Below are 18019 nucleotides of genomic sequence, written 5' to 3'. Positions count from 1 at the left end.
TAAAAAATAACGTTTATTAGCGTATGAAATAAAGAAGGTTCACATGCACCTTTAAATTTTTGCAAAAAAAAAATAAAAATATGAAGAAAAGGTGGTTTGTACCCTTTTTCGTGATTTTTTTTTTCCTAAAAAAAAAAATCACGAAATACTTGTTTAAAATCGTATTTTTTTAAGTAAAATTTATTTTTATTATTTTTTTCTAACGAAATTATTTATTTATATTAAATTAAACTACATGTTATTTTGTTGTGAACATTTGGAATTTAATCGACTACAAAAAAAAATTATATTTAATAAAAATTTATTGGTAGTAATGTTTGGAAAAAAAAAGTTCTAACAAGCGTAGTTGCAAAAAAAAGCACATTAAAAATGTTTTTGTTAAATACATTAAAAAACTTAATCGTCGTCACTAAGATCGGAAAATTCGTCAATTTGTTTCACTTCATATTCCAAAGTATGTAGTTCTTGTCGTTGAAGTCGTGCCTCTGGTGTGGCACCGACTTCATTATAAAATTCCATGTATACTGGAGGAATGTAAGGTAAAAGCTCGATCAGATTTTGTATTTTTTTCGGATTTAATGGAAAAGGTCGGTTGTATTTTTGTTTTAAATCATTTAGATTTATTAATACTGCGTTTCTTTGACCCCTTTTTCGAATATTGCAGATTTTAAACTCTTCATTGAAGCAGTGTTTTATGAGCATTTCATTGTGATTTGTTTTATTAAATGTTGCACAACATATTTTGCTAAACTGAAGTTTTTCTTTTTCATCGGTTAAAGTCTTTTTTGTAATCTGAGCTTGTAGTTCCTTAAAAGATAAAATATCTCTTTGCTTTATTTCAACCACTTTAAAAGGGTTAGTTCTTTTGCAGTTTTGAACAGCACTATATCAATCGGCTGGAACATAGGCACACTTCATATAATGCCTTTTGCACTTCTCAATAATAGCAAGTCGCGATTACTTGGCAACTGGACATGCCCAACTATGAGATACCTATGCTCAATACTTTCGAATATTCCATCTTTTACCAAATTTTGCCAAAGACACATTATGAACCAATTTTTATTTTGGCCGGTGCAATTATCTGAAAATACTATGAGTTTTTTTGCTTCACTTCTTTTGCAGTTTCAGGTTCTTTTTTTAAATTATCTTGAAGAGCAGCAGCTTTTCTTAGGTGCAATTCTTTTTGGACAGAAATTTCTTTCTTTTTTTCTTCAGAAAGAGTTTCGTTCAGAAGTTCAACCATATACCGATCGCATGTTTTACATGTGTCGCTTTTTGGAAGCTTAAATCCTATATTGTATTCTGTTGAAAAAATACGTCTGTACTTATCTTCAGAAGCTGGCTTAATATTTCTTTGCTGGCACCACGTAACATAGTAGTCTTTATATAAAGCAGAAATACTTAGATCATGATCCAAATAAACTTTTTGTGGATTTTTTTTCGACTGTAATGTGATGTGTATTTAGGGATAGAATCAATGTGATTTTTAACCGATTGATAAGTTTCCATACTTACTTTGTTTCGCCTATTAAAATAAGTGCCTCTTTTGTCAGAAGTAGGAGTTGAACAACCGTCTGCGATTTATTTAGAGAGAAGTTGTATCCTTTTTTTAGAATTTTGGAGACCATGAATTCCAATAAATTCTTCTCTGCAAATTTTTACGTCAATCCCGTTAACTTTAACAAAATAATGTATGTTAAATTTTCTTGAAGATACTTCCTTTTTACACTTCTTCTTATATGTTCTCTTTTTGGGCACAGATTTCACTAACAAAAATAGGTAAATATTTTGCTTATTATAGTCACCGAGGTCCCAAAATGAATTGAATATAAAATTTTCCTTTCTTTCCAATAGTTGGCGACAACCATTTTTGCACGTACATGGTTTTCAAATTTTCCGATTTCCAAATTTTTTTGTCCTCGCGAGGAGTTGTAGCTGTGACTTAGGTTTCTTTTAATTTTTCTTTTATTTTTTTGTCTTCTATCTACATTTCTCTGTCTCCATCTTGAGGGCGTATTCCTCTCCGGAGTAGGTAAACGTCCTCTTGAAGTGCTAGGATTCTCATCATATGCTTCAATTGGATGTTCTGTTATTTTAGAAACAGTTGTAACCCTTGCCATGCCTTCATTGGTTTCCTAAAACAAGAAGATAATAACGCTAATATTTTTTGTACAATAACGATACAAGCCACAAGTACTTAAATTTTTTGACATAAAAGAAACTAGGCGCAGAACATGTCAATTAAAAATATTATATTACAAATTGTTGACAAAAGAGAACTATTTTAAAATCGTTAAAAGGAAAAGAAAACCTATAAATACGACTATAAGTTTGCAAATTTTATGCCACATTTTTTTGTTTAAGAAGGGTACAAGCCACAAATATTTTGAACGCACCGTTTCAAAGTCATCAGATGAAGAACTGCATTCGTCCTGACTTTCTACATAATCTTTATTTTTAACAAAGGTCGGAATCGAAATCTTCAAAAGATTCTTCATTAGAAGAGTAAAAAAACCCGGATCATCACAATTTTGTTGCTGTCGACCATATTGTTTTTACCGCGGCTTGTCACCTTGTTGGTGCCAAAAAACTGACATTTGTTACAGAATGAACAAGGCTAAATAAGAGTGTGGCGCCATCTATTAGGAATTACCTTAAACTCTTAACTTGTTATGAATATTACAGTAATCTACATTAGAGAAATGCGAAAGTCGCCATTTGGTATATTATGTGGCTTATATCCTTGTTGCCCCAAGGTCTTCAATTGTGTTAACGAAATTCTTCGAAAGATTCCTCAAACAAACCTCATTTATCGTAACCCCGAGAAGCCAATATGTTTTTAGAAAAAATGAAATAACGAAACCGATAATGTTTTTAAAAATTTTTAATTGATATCAATGGCAAAAACAAACAGTCCAGAATTTGAAAAGTATAGGAGGTGATGCTACCGGTATCAATAAGTTCTTTGCGATTATTTAATGTTGTAGGAGATAGGTTTTTAAATGTCGTCAATTTTACTAACGAATGGCCTTTTTCTAAGGTCATTTAAAGTATTAACTGTCACTCATGTTTCTGAAGTTGCTAACACTAAGTTACATAGTGAGTTTCGTCCAATCAATACAGTCCCCATCTACGAAAAGGTCCTTGAAGTATGTGTTAAGGAACAGCTACTTAAATACTGTGTTAATAACCAAATAATAGTCCCTAACTAATCCGGTTTTTTTGAAAACCATTCGTGTGAGTCTGTTGTTTTAAATACAGGGTGATTTTCAACCTATGCGCATAAACTTGAGAAATGGTAGATGAAGATCAATAATGAGTAATAATGAGAAAAAATGTAGTAAAATATTTCTGGTTTCCGAACTTAAGTTAAACAAATATCAACAGAACGTGTATCAGAAGAACTTATTTTCTTTATTAATAACTGATAGTAAACAAGTCATAATGTTTCGAATTTGTTGTTTGGAATCTTTAGCAGTACTTAGTTTGTTGGTGGCTGTGATCGTTTTCGATCGTTATTTTCACACAACTCAACAAAATGAAAGCGTCAAATGTAATGACGCACATTTTTACAAACGAAGAACTTGTCGACATGGTTTTGGTTTACGGAGAAACGCATCAGAATGCAGTGGCAGCAGCTGATCTGTATGCCCAAAGATTTCCCCGAAGATATCACTCGAGACGTGTTATTCAGGGGGTAGAGAAGCTGGCAATTTGCGGCCACGGCCTAAACAAATGGAGGAGCTATTAGACGTAGGCACATTCTAAATCTGGAGGAGGATATTTTAGAAGTTATCGAAGAACAACCTGGAATTAGTACTAGGACAATTGCAGCGCGATTTGGAATATCGCAATCTACAAGTTGGCAAATTTTAAGACACGAGTTGCTGTACCCGTTTCATGTGCAGAGGGTACAAGCCCTAGTTCCAAGAGATTTGCCGCTTCGAGTACACTTTTGTGAGTGGCTGTTACATCATCAGCAGTTAAGCCCAAACTTTACCATGAACATTTTAGTTACGGATGAGGCACATTTTACTCTCAATGGAATTTTCAACTTTCATAACACTCATTACTGGGCTTTGGAAAATCCGCATATTACACGGAGAACATACTTTCAACAACGTGTTTCTGTAAATTCTGTAAATGTATGGGCTGGAATTCTGAACGGGATGCTCATCGGACCTTTTATTCTGGAAAATCGTCTGACTGGTGCTCGGTATTTAGAATTGTTGCGCAACAATTTACCAGTGCTCCTTGAAAATGTGAATCTCAACGTTAGGCAGAACATGTGGTTTCTTTATGATGCTGCTCCACCACATTTTTTACGACCAGTGCGACAACATTTAGATCATGTGTTTCCCGGACGATGGATAGGCCGTGATGGTCCAGTTGGGTGGCCCCCTCGCTCGCCTGACCTTAATCCATTAGACTTTTATTTGTGGGGTCATATTATGAAAACAGTTGCTTTAAATTAGTTTAAATTAAACACGTTAAAAAATACACGTTCTTTATTTAAAAAAATATGGATATCTCCAAAACTAAAAATATTTTACTAAATTTTTTTTCATTATTACTTATTATTACTCATCAGCTATTATTTCTATAGCTGATGTTAATGCGCAGTTTATGCGCAAATCACCTGTATTGAAAATCACCCTGTATATGTGACGATTTTATTAAAGCCATTGATCCTGGTAATTTTGTGTTAGCTGTGTTATTAGATTTTAGGAGGGCGTTTGAAACTATAGATAGGAACATATTAGGGAAATTGGAACCCTTAGGAATTAAGCATAATGTCTTAAAATTATTCTGGTCTTATTTATGTAATAGGGTCCAACGTGTCAAGTTTAATAATTCTGTTTCTCAAACTGTCGATTTTGGTATGCCTAAGGATGCGAAACCGAACACCGTGGTCCATTACTGGTTTTGCTATATATCAATGAGATGTTTAGCATTACTGAAAAATCAAATGTAGTATTGTTTGCTGACGACATCGTTGTTGTACATAGTGGGTAAAAACCTTGATCAAATGGTTTGTGATATGAATATTGAACTGAGCAACTTATTCAACTAGCTCTGTGACAACAAGTTAAGTTTGAATACAGACAAATCAAAATTATGTGTGCTTGGAAGAAAATCAAAAATAGCTTCTATTGACATTCCAAGTTTATGCATCCGTGCAAATGGACAAAAAATAGGCTACGAAGAAAATATTAAATATTTGGGTATTATATTGGATTCTAACTTAACTTTTAAAACTCAGGTAGACTATATTATGAGAAAATTTGCAAAGAAAGTGGAATTTATAGCAAGAATAGGCCAAAATTTGTCGATGTCTACCAAGATTTCTTTTTATAATGCCATAGCACTTCCCCATTTCTAGTTTTGCTCAACGCTGTTATATAATTTGCGACAATATAAAGTTTACCAGATGGAAAAAATCCAAAATAGAGCCATGTGGACAATTTTGAAATGTAACCGGTATACACCGATTAAATGAATATTAAATGTTTTAAATATGTTGTCTGTCTATCACCGAGTAGTGTTTAACGTTAATATGTTTACATTTAAGTTAAAAAGGGTCTTTTACCAAGATATATCTATGACAAATTAATAATATTTCGTGATGTCCATAGCTATAATACAAGAAATTGTACAGATTTTATACTATCTTATAAATATAACACTACTGAAATGCTCAATTCGGTGCTATACAAAGGTCTTATAGAGTTTAATAAATTACCGAATAACATAAAAACCTGTGAGAACATCAACCAATTTGTTACACGCTTACTGAGAGAACATATTTTAAATACTAAAAGAACATGACTTTAATCCCAGTCTACATGTTTTATTTTAGTCAAATTTAGTATTTGAGTTCTTACTATTTTATATTTACCATAAGTGCTTTTTATTTTTGTATTTTAAATTAGTTTTATTAAATAAAGATATATTATTATTATTATTATTATTATTATTATTATTATTATTATTATTATTATTATTATTATTATTATTATTATTATTATTATATTGCTCCAGACGAAAGAATCCACCAGTCTGAGATAATCAACCTAAAATATTTAGTACCTAATTTTTTCTATAAATAAAGTATGACAGTTAAAAAGCTCTTGTGGTCAAATAAAAAAATGTATTAAAATTTAATTCTTTGGTATCATTAATTTCATTTAGAAACGTATCATCCATTTTTCTCTAAGAGACCAAACGAAAACAAAACAAAGGTAAGAACACAAAGGCTGAGAATGTTTTCCAGAATACTGATATTCATAATAAAAATATTTTGCGTGCTAAAATAATAAATTTTTAAAATTCTAATATTAACTCAAATTCTAATAAATCTAATCTTAATAATAAACATCTAACTTCTCTTAAAAATTAAAAAAAGAATCACGATTTAATCCTTTCGAAAGCTGACAAGGGTAATTGCCTGATTATACTTAAGAGGGATGATTACATAGAGAAGGTTTTGGATTTTTTGGGTTCGGGTGACTTTGTTAATGTAAACAAAGATCCTACTAGCTCTTTTTTCTCCAAGGTTAAACAAACCCTTAATAGGTGTAATCTGACTTTAGAATTTTTTCATACTATTAAAGAAAAATTATACCCTATGAATCCCAGAACTCCTCTCCTCTACGGCCTTCCTAAAATCCATAAACATAATCTCCCCATTAGGCCAGTATTATCGTTCGTAAACTCACCTTGTTACAACTTGTCAGCCTGGTTAAATACCACACTCAGAGATGTAACTGGTTTCAGAAGTACTTATTCCACAAAAAATTCAGTAGAGTTGACAAATTTTTAAAAAAATATCTGCATACCAGAGGGTTCAAAACTAATTTCTCTGGAAGTTAAGAACTTATTTCCAAGCATTCCACCTGGTAATTGCCTTGATCTAGTCAGGTCCCTTTTGCTTAAGTCACCGCTTGACAGATTTATTGTTCATGATCTTTTAATACTCCTTAAGCTAGTACTTGACCAGCATTTTTTCGTTTTCAACAACAGGTTTTTTAGACAAGTTACTGGACTAGCAATGGGGTCTTGCCTCTCTCCTCTTCTCAGTGAGATTTTTATGCACCATTTGGAGAAAAGGATTGTCAATGGGAAGTTTGGTGCTTTTCTCACTGTATATAGGAGATACGTGGATGATATTTTTGTGGTATGGAATGGAAATGATCTAGAGTTGGCGGATTTCCTCATTTCTATAAACTCTCTTCACGCAAATATCTCGTTTACCATTGAAGAAGAAAGAGATGGAAAGTTACCTTTTCTTGATGTGCTTATTTCAAAAAATACCAACAAACTTGAATTTGAGATCTACCGCAAACCCACCACTACGGACAATGTCATCCAATACTCCTCAAACTCCCCTTATTCCTACAAATTTGTCTCTTAATTCCCTTTTCTATTGCCTTTTCAACATCCTCCTTTCTAGAGAAGCTTTCCTTGATGAACTAAATATAATTAAACATATTGCTTTTAATAATGGTTTTCCACTTGATATAATTAATCGCCTTTATTCTAAATTCTATAATAAATACAAACTTACTTACAACTTAATCCATCTTAATAATGAAAATAGTCAAAGTTAGATCAATGTCATTTTTTGGTAATATTTCTTTTCAGCTTGCAAAGTTTTTCAAGTCTACAAATCTTACAATTGCAGCAGTTTAAAAAGTCAGCTAGTTAGTACAATAGATAAGGCAGATTTCTTTTCAAAATTAGGGGTATATTCATTAAGATGTAATGACTGTAATGCCATTTACATAGGGCAATCGGGGAGAAAATTTTCCACCAGAATAAAGGAACATACAAGTTTGGTGGACAGGTATAGGGATACTTACATGATCGAAATACTTACATAAATCGGCGTTTGCAAATCATTTATTGCCCTCCTCACACGGTTTTTCTTTAACTCAGGGACCGAATATTTTGCATGAGTGCTCAAAAGGCAAAAAACTGGACTTGTTAGAAAAAATGGAAATAACTAAAGCTAAGAAGAGCCCTGTCATTGTGTGTGTAAACAATATTTTCACGTTTGAACCTCACCTCATTTATAACAACCTCTCTTAAAAAGTCTTTTCGATTTTAGATATTTTTAGTTTTTATTATTAAGATTGTTTACTTATATTCACACTTATTAGTATAGTTCGGATTGTTCCCCATGTTTGATTATGTTACTTGGTGGCCTATGGGTTAGACGCGTGCCTGTCAATCTAAAGGTTGCTGGATCGTTCCCCACTGGTGACATTTTACATTTTTACTTTTTTATTTTTTTAAGCATACATTTTTATCTATGGTGGGAATTGTTAACTTAACCTAGCTTTTCTTTTGTTGTTAGTTGTAATGTGATCTGTGTAGGTCTAGGTAATGAGTTTTATCATAATTTATAAGCGTTCTTTTTGTGAAAAATATCTTAATGTATTTTTTAGGCCTGATGATGCTCCGATAGGAGCGAAACACGTGTAGATTTTAAAAAATTATACGGATTTGATGAGACCGTGGCTTTGTGTTCTTACCTTCGTTTTGTTTTCGTTTGGTCTCTTAGAGAAAAATGGATGATACGTTTTTATACAAGATTTAAAGAAATAAAAACTATTTCAAAAATTATTTAAAACAAGGAAATAAATTTATCATCTCTGGGCGTATCTTAGCAGGTTAGTAAGGCTCTGATTACTAAAAAAAAAGAGCACGTCTAGTCTGTCCTAGCCTAAAACTAGTGGTGAAATATAGAAATCCCTAGCAGTGGTTTGATTTCTTGAAAGTAGATAAATAGCCACTAAAACATAAGATACGATAGATAGATAGGTAGATAGATACCTTAAATTGTTAAAAAAAATAGTTTTTAAATCGGTGAACACTAACATTAATTTCGAGTGTGGTGTAAAATTAATACCATTAAATTCAATATGTTTCAACTGAAGCCCATAGAATTTGTTGAAATACGTACTTAATAGCTAATCCATGAACGCTATATTTTTATCCAAAAAACAATTAAATAAATAATATTGATCGATTATTATAATAATGAATGATTAGCATGAATTTTTATGTTGGTTAAGTTAAGTCATCGAATACTAATAATTAGTTTTTTTTTTTAAATAATATAACAACGAGCGAACATGAGTTTCGTTTCATAGACTTCGTACGCTTAATTAATTAAAACTATGTTGACTTATGTTGTTTGTTATTTTTAATGGGAATAGATATAAATAATTTATGAAAACTTTTATGGATATTATCTTATTTATTGTCAGTTTGATATAAGCTAAAATGTAAGATATGTGAAGTATCTAAATTTATGAAAGTTAGCTGTAATTTAAAAAGCTTTAACCTTCGAACGATATATAAATTGAAGGTGCAAATCATTTATTGCTTAATTATTGTTTATTTTTTCTTTCATAATAATAATAAACAAAAGAGATTATTTAAACATCCACTTTTAATTAATCATCAACTTACAAGACCATAAAAAAAATTCTATTATGCTTGATGTAACTTCCTGGAAGAGTAAAACATAAAATATGCAAATTAAAAAACTCTTATATTTTACGATAGCTGTTTATAGATATGATTGATAAGTAGAAAAATTATAGTAATAAATAAACATATTCAATTAATTAATATTACTAAAAACATTTGACAAACACAACAACATTTGACAACGTTTTGTATTTAACATTTTAGTATATTAACTGATGTACAAAAATTGTCATAACAAAAAATTTTAATATTTATTTATTCACAATTATATATACAATTATTATTTTGAGTATAATAGTTCTGGAGAAAATCCGAAGTGGCCCTCGAAATAATAGTACAAGAATACAATGAAAATATTTATATTAAAATGTAAAAACGCTACTTTTTTATAGTCACTCTCCTGTTTCGTTCTTAATGTGTAGCTTAAGTTTAGAGTGTGACAGATGGCGCTGCTGAGTGAATAGCAAGATCGTTTGGTCTCTTAGTTTTTTCCAAAATTTTGGTGTTTAAATTAGTAAATAGTTCCCAAAAGTTATAGTAACCTATTGTGCAAGTGTCAGTTAGAACAACAAATTATGGTTAAATCAAAAAACGAAAAAACTTCCTACAAAAACTCAATGGATATTCAGAAGCTGAACGATAGGTTAGAAGAAATGGCGGTAAAGTTTGACAGTCAACTTAAAATTTTTAAAAAGGATCTTGTTTCGAAAAATAAGGCTAAATCGACATCTACAGACCCATCTGACGATACAGATATAAGTGCAACCCTAAAGAAAAAAATTTTGGAGTTTGAAAAATCTACCATTAGTAGTCTACAGGACCTAAGATCAGAGATAGCTCAACTAAAGATGGAAGCAGACAAGGCGGCCATATCAACAAATCAAAACAATTTACTTATACATGGCATACATGAACAACAAGATTTGTATACAACAGTTATTAAAATGGTTAACACTAATATTGGCATAAAAATTACAAAAAGCGACATAAATTTTTTAAATCGTCTAGGCGAAAAAAAACGATAAACTCAAACACCGGCGTTGATACCAAACCCAGGCCAGTTATAGTTTCGTTTTGCCAACGGTGGCTCCGCGACGATGTTTTTTACAATAAAAAACATCTTAAGGGACATAAACTTTTAATTACCGAAGTCCTTAATCCTGCGATAGGAAAATTGTTTAAGGTTGTAAGAAGCCATTTTAAGAATTCCTGTTGGACATCCCGGGGCAAAATTTATGTCATGGCTAATGGTGTGAAACATCAAGTGAATTCAGAGGAAGACTTTCAGGGGCTCATTAGTGCTAACATGATTTCCGTTAGTGACTAAAAGTGATGTGTTTTCCCTCTTTTTACTTGGATTCAGGATTTTTGGGGTATGTCCTTCTAATAATATATTTATTATGCTTTATGCAGGTCAGGGCTCTTATTATGCTGTTAGGGGTTCTTCATTGTATGACAATTATATGTTAATATAATTTTAATTTGCATAATAAATTATCCTGTTCTTGTATATGTCAGGTTTATTTCAATACTTCATGATAAATTTTAAAAAAAAATGATTGTTTATTAGTAGCGATTTCAATTTTAAGTCAAGTTTTATTATTATTATTATTATTGTTATTATTATTATTGAATTGGGAGGGTTTAATTATGGTAATTAGGATAAGAATAAATTTTAACAAGTTTTATAACGAAAGTTCTTGAGCAATATGTTTATAATAAATTAAAAAAATAAATAATATCTTTTGGGGGCCTATAATATAATATGGAATACTTTTGGAATATTATTATTTTGTTTACATCTGGTTTTTTGCGCGGTAGGAAGTGGATAAAACTTAGAGACCATCAGGCCACATTTTTTTCTTATTATATGTTTGCATATTACCATATAGTCGACTGTTTTTTTTTGTGCATTTTTTTTTGTGGAATGACATGGAATTTGGAGGGATGGGGCGGTGGGGCGGTTTGGCACGGGTTGGGGTGGCGAAGGGTTGACGTATACAATGGGGGATAGTTTTGAAATCCTGCAAGATCGGCAATCTGAGGCCAATTTCAGTGTTGCTCATTTAAATCTTCGCTCCATAAAAACCGTTTTCGATGAATTTTTAAATTATGCCAGTGAATATAACTTTGATATTTTGGGAGTTACAGAGACTTGGCTTACACCAGATGATGATAGCTTGATTTTTAACATACCTAATTATAATTTTATAAGGAAAGATCGGAATGGGCGAGGTGGCGGGGTTGGTATTTATGCAAAGAAAGTCATTAAGTTCTCTTTAGTAACATTTCCCCATATAACTGATGAGTTTGAGTATTTAAGTATAAGGTTTATTGCAAATAAAAGAAATATTTTATTAGTAAATATGTATAGGCCACCCTCTTCTAGCATGCCTACATTTCTTAAACTAGTTGAAGAAATTTTTACTATATCTGTTCCATGCTATGATAATGAAATGAGTATAATTTTTATGGGGGACTTAAATATAGATTTACTTAGACAAACTGCAGCAACTCAAAACTTTAAGTATCTTTTGGAAGTATTCGATCTTCGGCAACTGATTAATAACCCTACTAGAATTGACAATCGGTCTAATACCTTTATTGACGTCGTTGCAGCTATCAGTAACATCGAGTGTCTTAGCTCTCAATCTACCTGTATATTGGAGTCCATATCTGATCATAATCTAGTTCGAGCGATTTTAAACTTACCAATATCTAAATTATGTAAAAAAGTTGTTAGGTCCAGGGACTACAATAGTATTAACATGACTTTATTTGGGGAGGAGGCCCAGCAGCTACAGTGGCATAATATTTATTATATTTCCGACATTAATCAAAAAGTGTCATTACTTAGCAATGATATTTCCTATTTAATAAATAAATACGCTCCGTTTAAAACAAGACTATATAAGGATAGACCATTTACGCCGTGGATAACGAGTAACATTAAACATCTAATTAAATTAAGAGACGAAGCTCGGAAAAAAATATACTCAACAAAAAACTCTCGTGAATTTGTCATATTACAGGCAGTTAAAGAATTATACTAATTCACAAGCAATTAATCGCGAAAAAATTATTTTTTTGAAGCAAATGTCTATAGAAAAGGGTAAAGAATTTTGGAACAAAGCAAAAAAACTTAATTTTACTAAAAAAAAGATTGACCCTATTCCTGAAAATCTCAATTTACCCGTGGACGTAAATAATTTTTTTTCGAACACCGTGGGCCCTACTAATTCAACATCATTAAAAAAACTTAACTTTTATAATTCAAATACATTTAGTCACTTTGAGACGGAAGTCTTATAACTAAAAATAAAACTGTCGATATTATAAATAAAATAGGGTCAAATGCAATAGATGGTAATGGAATTTCCATTAGAGATCTTAAACTATGTCTTCCTTTTTGTCTTAAGCCATTAGTCAATATTTTAAATTCCTGCATCTTAGAAAACCAATTCCCCGATGATTGGAAAAAAGCGATACTCATTCCCTTACCAAAAATACCTTGTCCAACAGATTATAAAGACATTAGGCCAATAAGTATTCTGCTTGTCATTTCAAAAATCTTAGAACGTCACGTATATAACGAAATAGCTGACTATGTTTATAATTTAAAAATTATTCCTGATTGCCAGTCAGGATTTCGTAAATCTTATAGTACTATAACAAGTCTTATCAGTATTGTTAATGATATCAGGTTTAAAGAGGATTCAAAGGAAATAACTTGCCTAACTCTTTTAGATCTAAGTAAAGCATTCGATACCATAGATCACCAAATGCTTTTGGCAAAACTGCACTATTATGGTTTTTCGGCAAATGCCATAAATTTTTTTAGCTCTTATCTTAAAGATCGGTTACATTATGTCCGAACGGTGAATGATGGTGAATTTAAATTTTCAAGGTTTTTGTCATTTAAAAAAGGGGTGCCTCAGGGTTCCATATTGTGCCCCTTACTTTTCTCTTTATATGTTGCTGATATGAATCAGTGCATCGAAAATTCTAAGCTGCACCAATTTGCTGACGACTCCCAAATTTATAATTCTTTTAAAATATCAGACGTTCAGGTGGCAGAGAATAAAATTAACGCCGACTTAAATCAGATTGCTTTGATTGCTGAAAACCATAACCTCAAAATAAATGCTTCAAAGTCATGTGCAATGTTTTTTTCACAAAATAAAAGTCATCTTCTAGATTGCATGGAAAAATTTAAAATTTATATTAATGGAACAGCTATACCAACCGTTGCGGAAAAACGTACTCTAGGGGTTATATTCGATTCAAATCTCAGCTTTGCCTCCCGCATTAAGAACAAAATTAAAATTGCTTACGGTCGTTTAAAAAACTTATATCAATACAAAAATCAGTTACCATCAAACACCAAATATTTGCTTTGCAATTCGCTTGTACTGTCTTTGGTGGATTATGCGGACATTGTGTATGGCGACTCACTAACCGTATCTCTGTCAAGGACGGTGCAAAAACTGCAAAATAGTTGTATGCGTTTTTCCTTTAATATATCGTATAGAGACCACATTACTCCTTATCTAAATTCACATTTTATATTAAATATGAGAAAGTGTCATATGTATAATTTAATTTACAAAATAATTAAATCAGCTCAGCCGCCATATTTAAGAGACTCTATTTTTCACCATGATTATATACACAATGTAAGAAATCCAAACTTAATTAGAATTCCATTTCATCGAACATCAGGTTTTAAAAAATCATTCCAGTATGTAGGCATTCATATGTGGAACAAGTTACCGGATTACGTTAAAAATAGTTCACCAAAGAAATTTATTGCATATGTTAAAGAAATTCTTCTTAATTCTCAACTAACATAGGCATTTTAACAAATTCACACCACCAAATTTTTATTAAAAATATAATTTAATTATTTTAATTTAATTGCAACCATATTATTTTTGAGACTTTTTAAATCAATACTGGTCTTGTTGATCTTGCAAGCATAAAAATACAATTTTAAATGGTTCATTTTGGAATATCCATTCATTTTTGCGTCGTGTTGCCCTGGTTTTCCAGCCTCGGCTCGGGTTTTTTGCCGCCCTTCCTCCTCTCTGTCTATTGCACAGATGGTACCTATATTAATGTAATTGATATAGTAAATTATTACACTATATTTTTTTTTCGTTTTTAGCTTTTATGTGTTTTTAGGGTTTAATGACTTATTTTCTTAATAATTATAATTGGGAAAGTCTTTATTCTTCTTTTAGTTGTAATTAGGTTAGTATGTTTTAACGGTCTGAACAGCACATGCGCGCTAGCTCATGTATGTGTTATCGGTTGTTTTTATAATCGCAGTTCAGTCCGCATTACTCTTAGCATTGTGTAAATTCTTGTAATAAAAAAATGTAATTTTCTATGTACAATGTTTAAGTGGTAATAAAAGTCTTTTGAATTTGAATTTGAATAAGTTAAGTTTATTTAGCGTTCTACTTGCGATTGCTTTAATGCTTTTACGTATAAGGTCTATTTTTTATTAGTAAATTTTGTTTGAGGGCACCAATGTAGATTACTTAGGATATTTTATTATAAATCTTAATACTTTTCGGTTTACATGTAGTATTGTAATAAAGGATGTAGAACTTTCTAAACGTTTTCAAATTAATACATGGATTTTTAAAAAGACCCACGTTTCTTGACGTTTTAATTAGTTTTGGTCATCTTAAAAACAATTCTAAGGTAGAATGCACATCAGGTAAAATTTTTCGTAATATGACGTTGAGAATTAGTGTTTTAGTGAATTGAGTGTGTTTCTAGCATAAAAGTGTATTTCTGGCATAAAAGTACTCCAAATAGGGCTTTTCTATTCCTAAGGTGCATTTCAAATGGTGTCAGAATTAAAAAATATATAGAAGCCCAACTAAGCGGATGCTTTTAACCAGAAATCAGACCCAGATGAGTGAGAAATTAACGATTTGAAGTTTTAAATACTTTTTATATAATTTAAAATATTAAAAAACCAACATCCCTGTTTATCAAACTAACAAAGATATGAAATTGCCGTTTTTAGAATTATGTTACTAAAAAAAATATTTGTAAATTTAATAGTTTGGGAGCCATTAAATTTACTATAAATGGCGTGCAACCAACTGCAACGCGTATTTTATTTAACGACTGTTATAGGTTTGGAGATAATTTTTGGCATACATTTTACAAAATTTGTATAGAGAGTTTAACCTGTATCTCACAATTTATTTATCCAGACCTAGGCAAACGAGATGCTTCTCGAACGCCGGAGAACCGCTGCTATATTTGCGACTGTTAAGATCATTACACTGCTCCCTTCCTATGCCCACGTCTTCCCGAAATGATTCTAAAGATGGTGCATATCGATATCGAGGTTCTCCTTTTGCAACAGAACCTCTTGTAGTAAAGTGACAACCCACGTTTTTCTTCACGACTTTGAGAAGTATCAGCGTACCAGAACTTACATGCCTGTAAACCTGAAGACTACTTCTAACAGTTTTACTGCGAATCATTCTCCAGTTCAACTTATCGAGTCCGCATGCATGCTTGGAAATTGCCAAGCTCCTCAGTTTCTCGGCAAGCTACATCTGCTATAGTTCATTTTTCTGATGTGACGCTTCTTTGGTAACCAGGTTGAAACCGTTTTCAGTCTCTTCATCTTCTTGAGTACTTAATCGATTCTGGGTTTAGACAAATGCAGCTCTTGAATTGAAGTCATGTGATCACCGTTGTTGTACCTCTAGTCTTTGACATTGACATCATATGTATCCGTCATCCGATCGCTGGGGCCTTGAATGGGAAATACAAACTTGATTCCAAGCTGTTCTGAAATAAATTGGATTAACAATTTCACCCTTGGTGCGAATGTAGCTTTAACGATACACCAAATCAGCATATCAATTCTTTTAAATTCTAGAAAAAGGACTTAAGGTGACAGAAAACTTTCACAAAAGGGAGCAAAGAAAGTCTCAAAGTTTTCAAGATAAAGCAATTGAGACAAACTAGAAGCTAGAGAGTAGAATTGGTGTGCAACGAAGGGTTATTGATTCTCTACACTCACAAATTGCAATTTGGAAGGAAAATGAAAATGTACTCCAATCAAAACTATTGAAAGTTAAGCAACTTAACAGTACTTACAGTGTGAAAAATCAGGAATTAAAGAAGATGCAGCAGGATACGATTTGCTCCATGAAGACTCTTGAAGTAAGCAATGAATGGTATAGTAGTAAATTGGAGAGAGCTAGGAATGATATCCTACGTTATAAAAAGACGACATACACTGCAACCTCAATCTCTCTACAGGCTAATACAAGTCCGATATGGGTACGACTGGATCCAGATATGACAGATAATGCTACTTCTTTGTACAGCGAAATAAAAAAAATCTATATGCCAGATCGCTGATGTGTGAATGATTGTTATTTGTGTGTTTCCTGATATAAAAGATGAACCATTATCTATAAAGAACTACATTATGATGTCTAGGTACTGTCGTTTTCAAACTAACTGTAAAATTCTCACAGGGGAACATTAATTAAGATAAATATTAACCTTTTAGCGGACTTTAAGTTCGAACAGATAGATAAATTTAATTACCTTCTGGAGGACAGGACTTTTGAATACTCTTTGTATTTTCTCAATTTTTGTCTCTTTATGTTTTAGCTTTGTATAGATCTCCATTAGGAAAAGCAGATATATTTTTAGAAAAACTAGAAATACTAATATGTAGCTTGCCTATAGACTCTAAAGTATTGCTATGTGGTGACTTAAACATCATTTTAAAAAAACGAGATAAGCAAACTAAGTGCCTAGAAAACCTTTTAACATTAATGAGCATGCTTATCGCATGAAGCATGCACGTGGATCAGCCAACTCGTTTTACAGCAGTTTCAAAAATTTTAAAGAATTTTAGTTGAAATGTAGTCTGATGGACTGGCAGAGTGTCCTTGCCGAAGAGAGCCCCATGGAGCAATTTCATCAGAAATTGTCTAATTTATTTAATGTCTTTTCCTCTCATAAGTATTAAGGAGCCAAAAAGAAAGCCTCGGTACACAAAAGGTCTTAGAGTATCTGGGAAGAATATGCGATCTCTACATTATATTCATACATCTTTGATACATAATCAACACTTCTTAAAATGTTTCAATAATTACAGAAGAATTTACAGTGCCTTAATTTTAATGGTAAAGACAACTTACTTTCAAGAAAGAATTAAAAAATCAAGTAAAAGGGCTAAGGAGTCATGGAGAATCGTAAATGCCTTGAGGGGTAAGGCTGGTCATTTTTCTCAGGTTTCAAGCGACTTAAAAGCTTACAATTTAAATTCAATTTACTGTGCTATAGCTGATAACATCTCAAAAAGTATACCACAGGCTGGAAATATTTGTCACATGTGAGTGTACCTGAATCTTTTTTTCTTGCTCCCACTGACGTTTTAGAAGTGAGGGAGATTCTTTCTAGAATTAAAAATAAAACAAGGGATAAGATATCCTTGCATATTTTTCTGGCTCTTCCT

This window comes from Anthonomus grandis, chromosome 13, assembly GCF_022605725.1.
Source record: "Anthonomus grandis grandis chromosome 13, icAntGran1.3, whole genome shotgun sequence".
NCBI classification, from domain to species: domain Eukaryota; kingdom Metazoa; phylum Arthropoda; class Insecta; order Coleoptera; family Curculionidae; genus Anthonomus; species Anthonomus grandis.
This window is presented reverse-complemented; position numbering follows the sequence as displayed.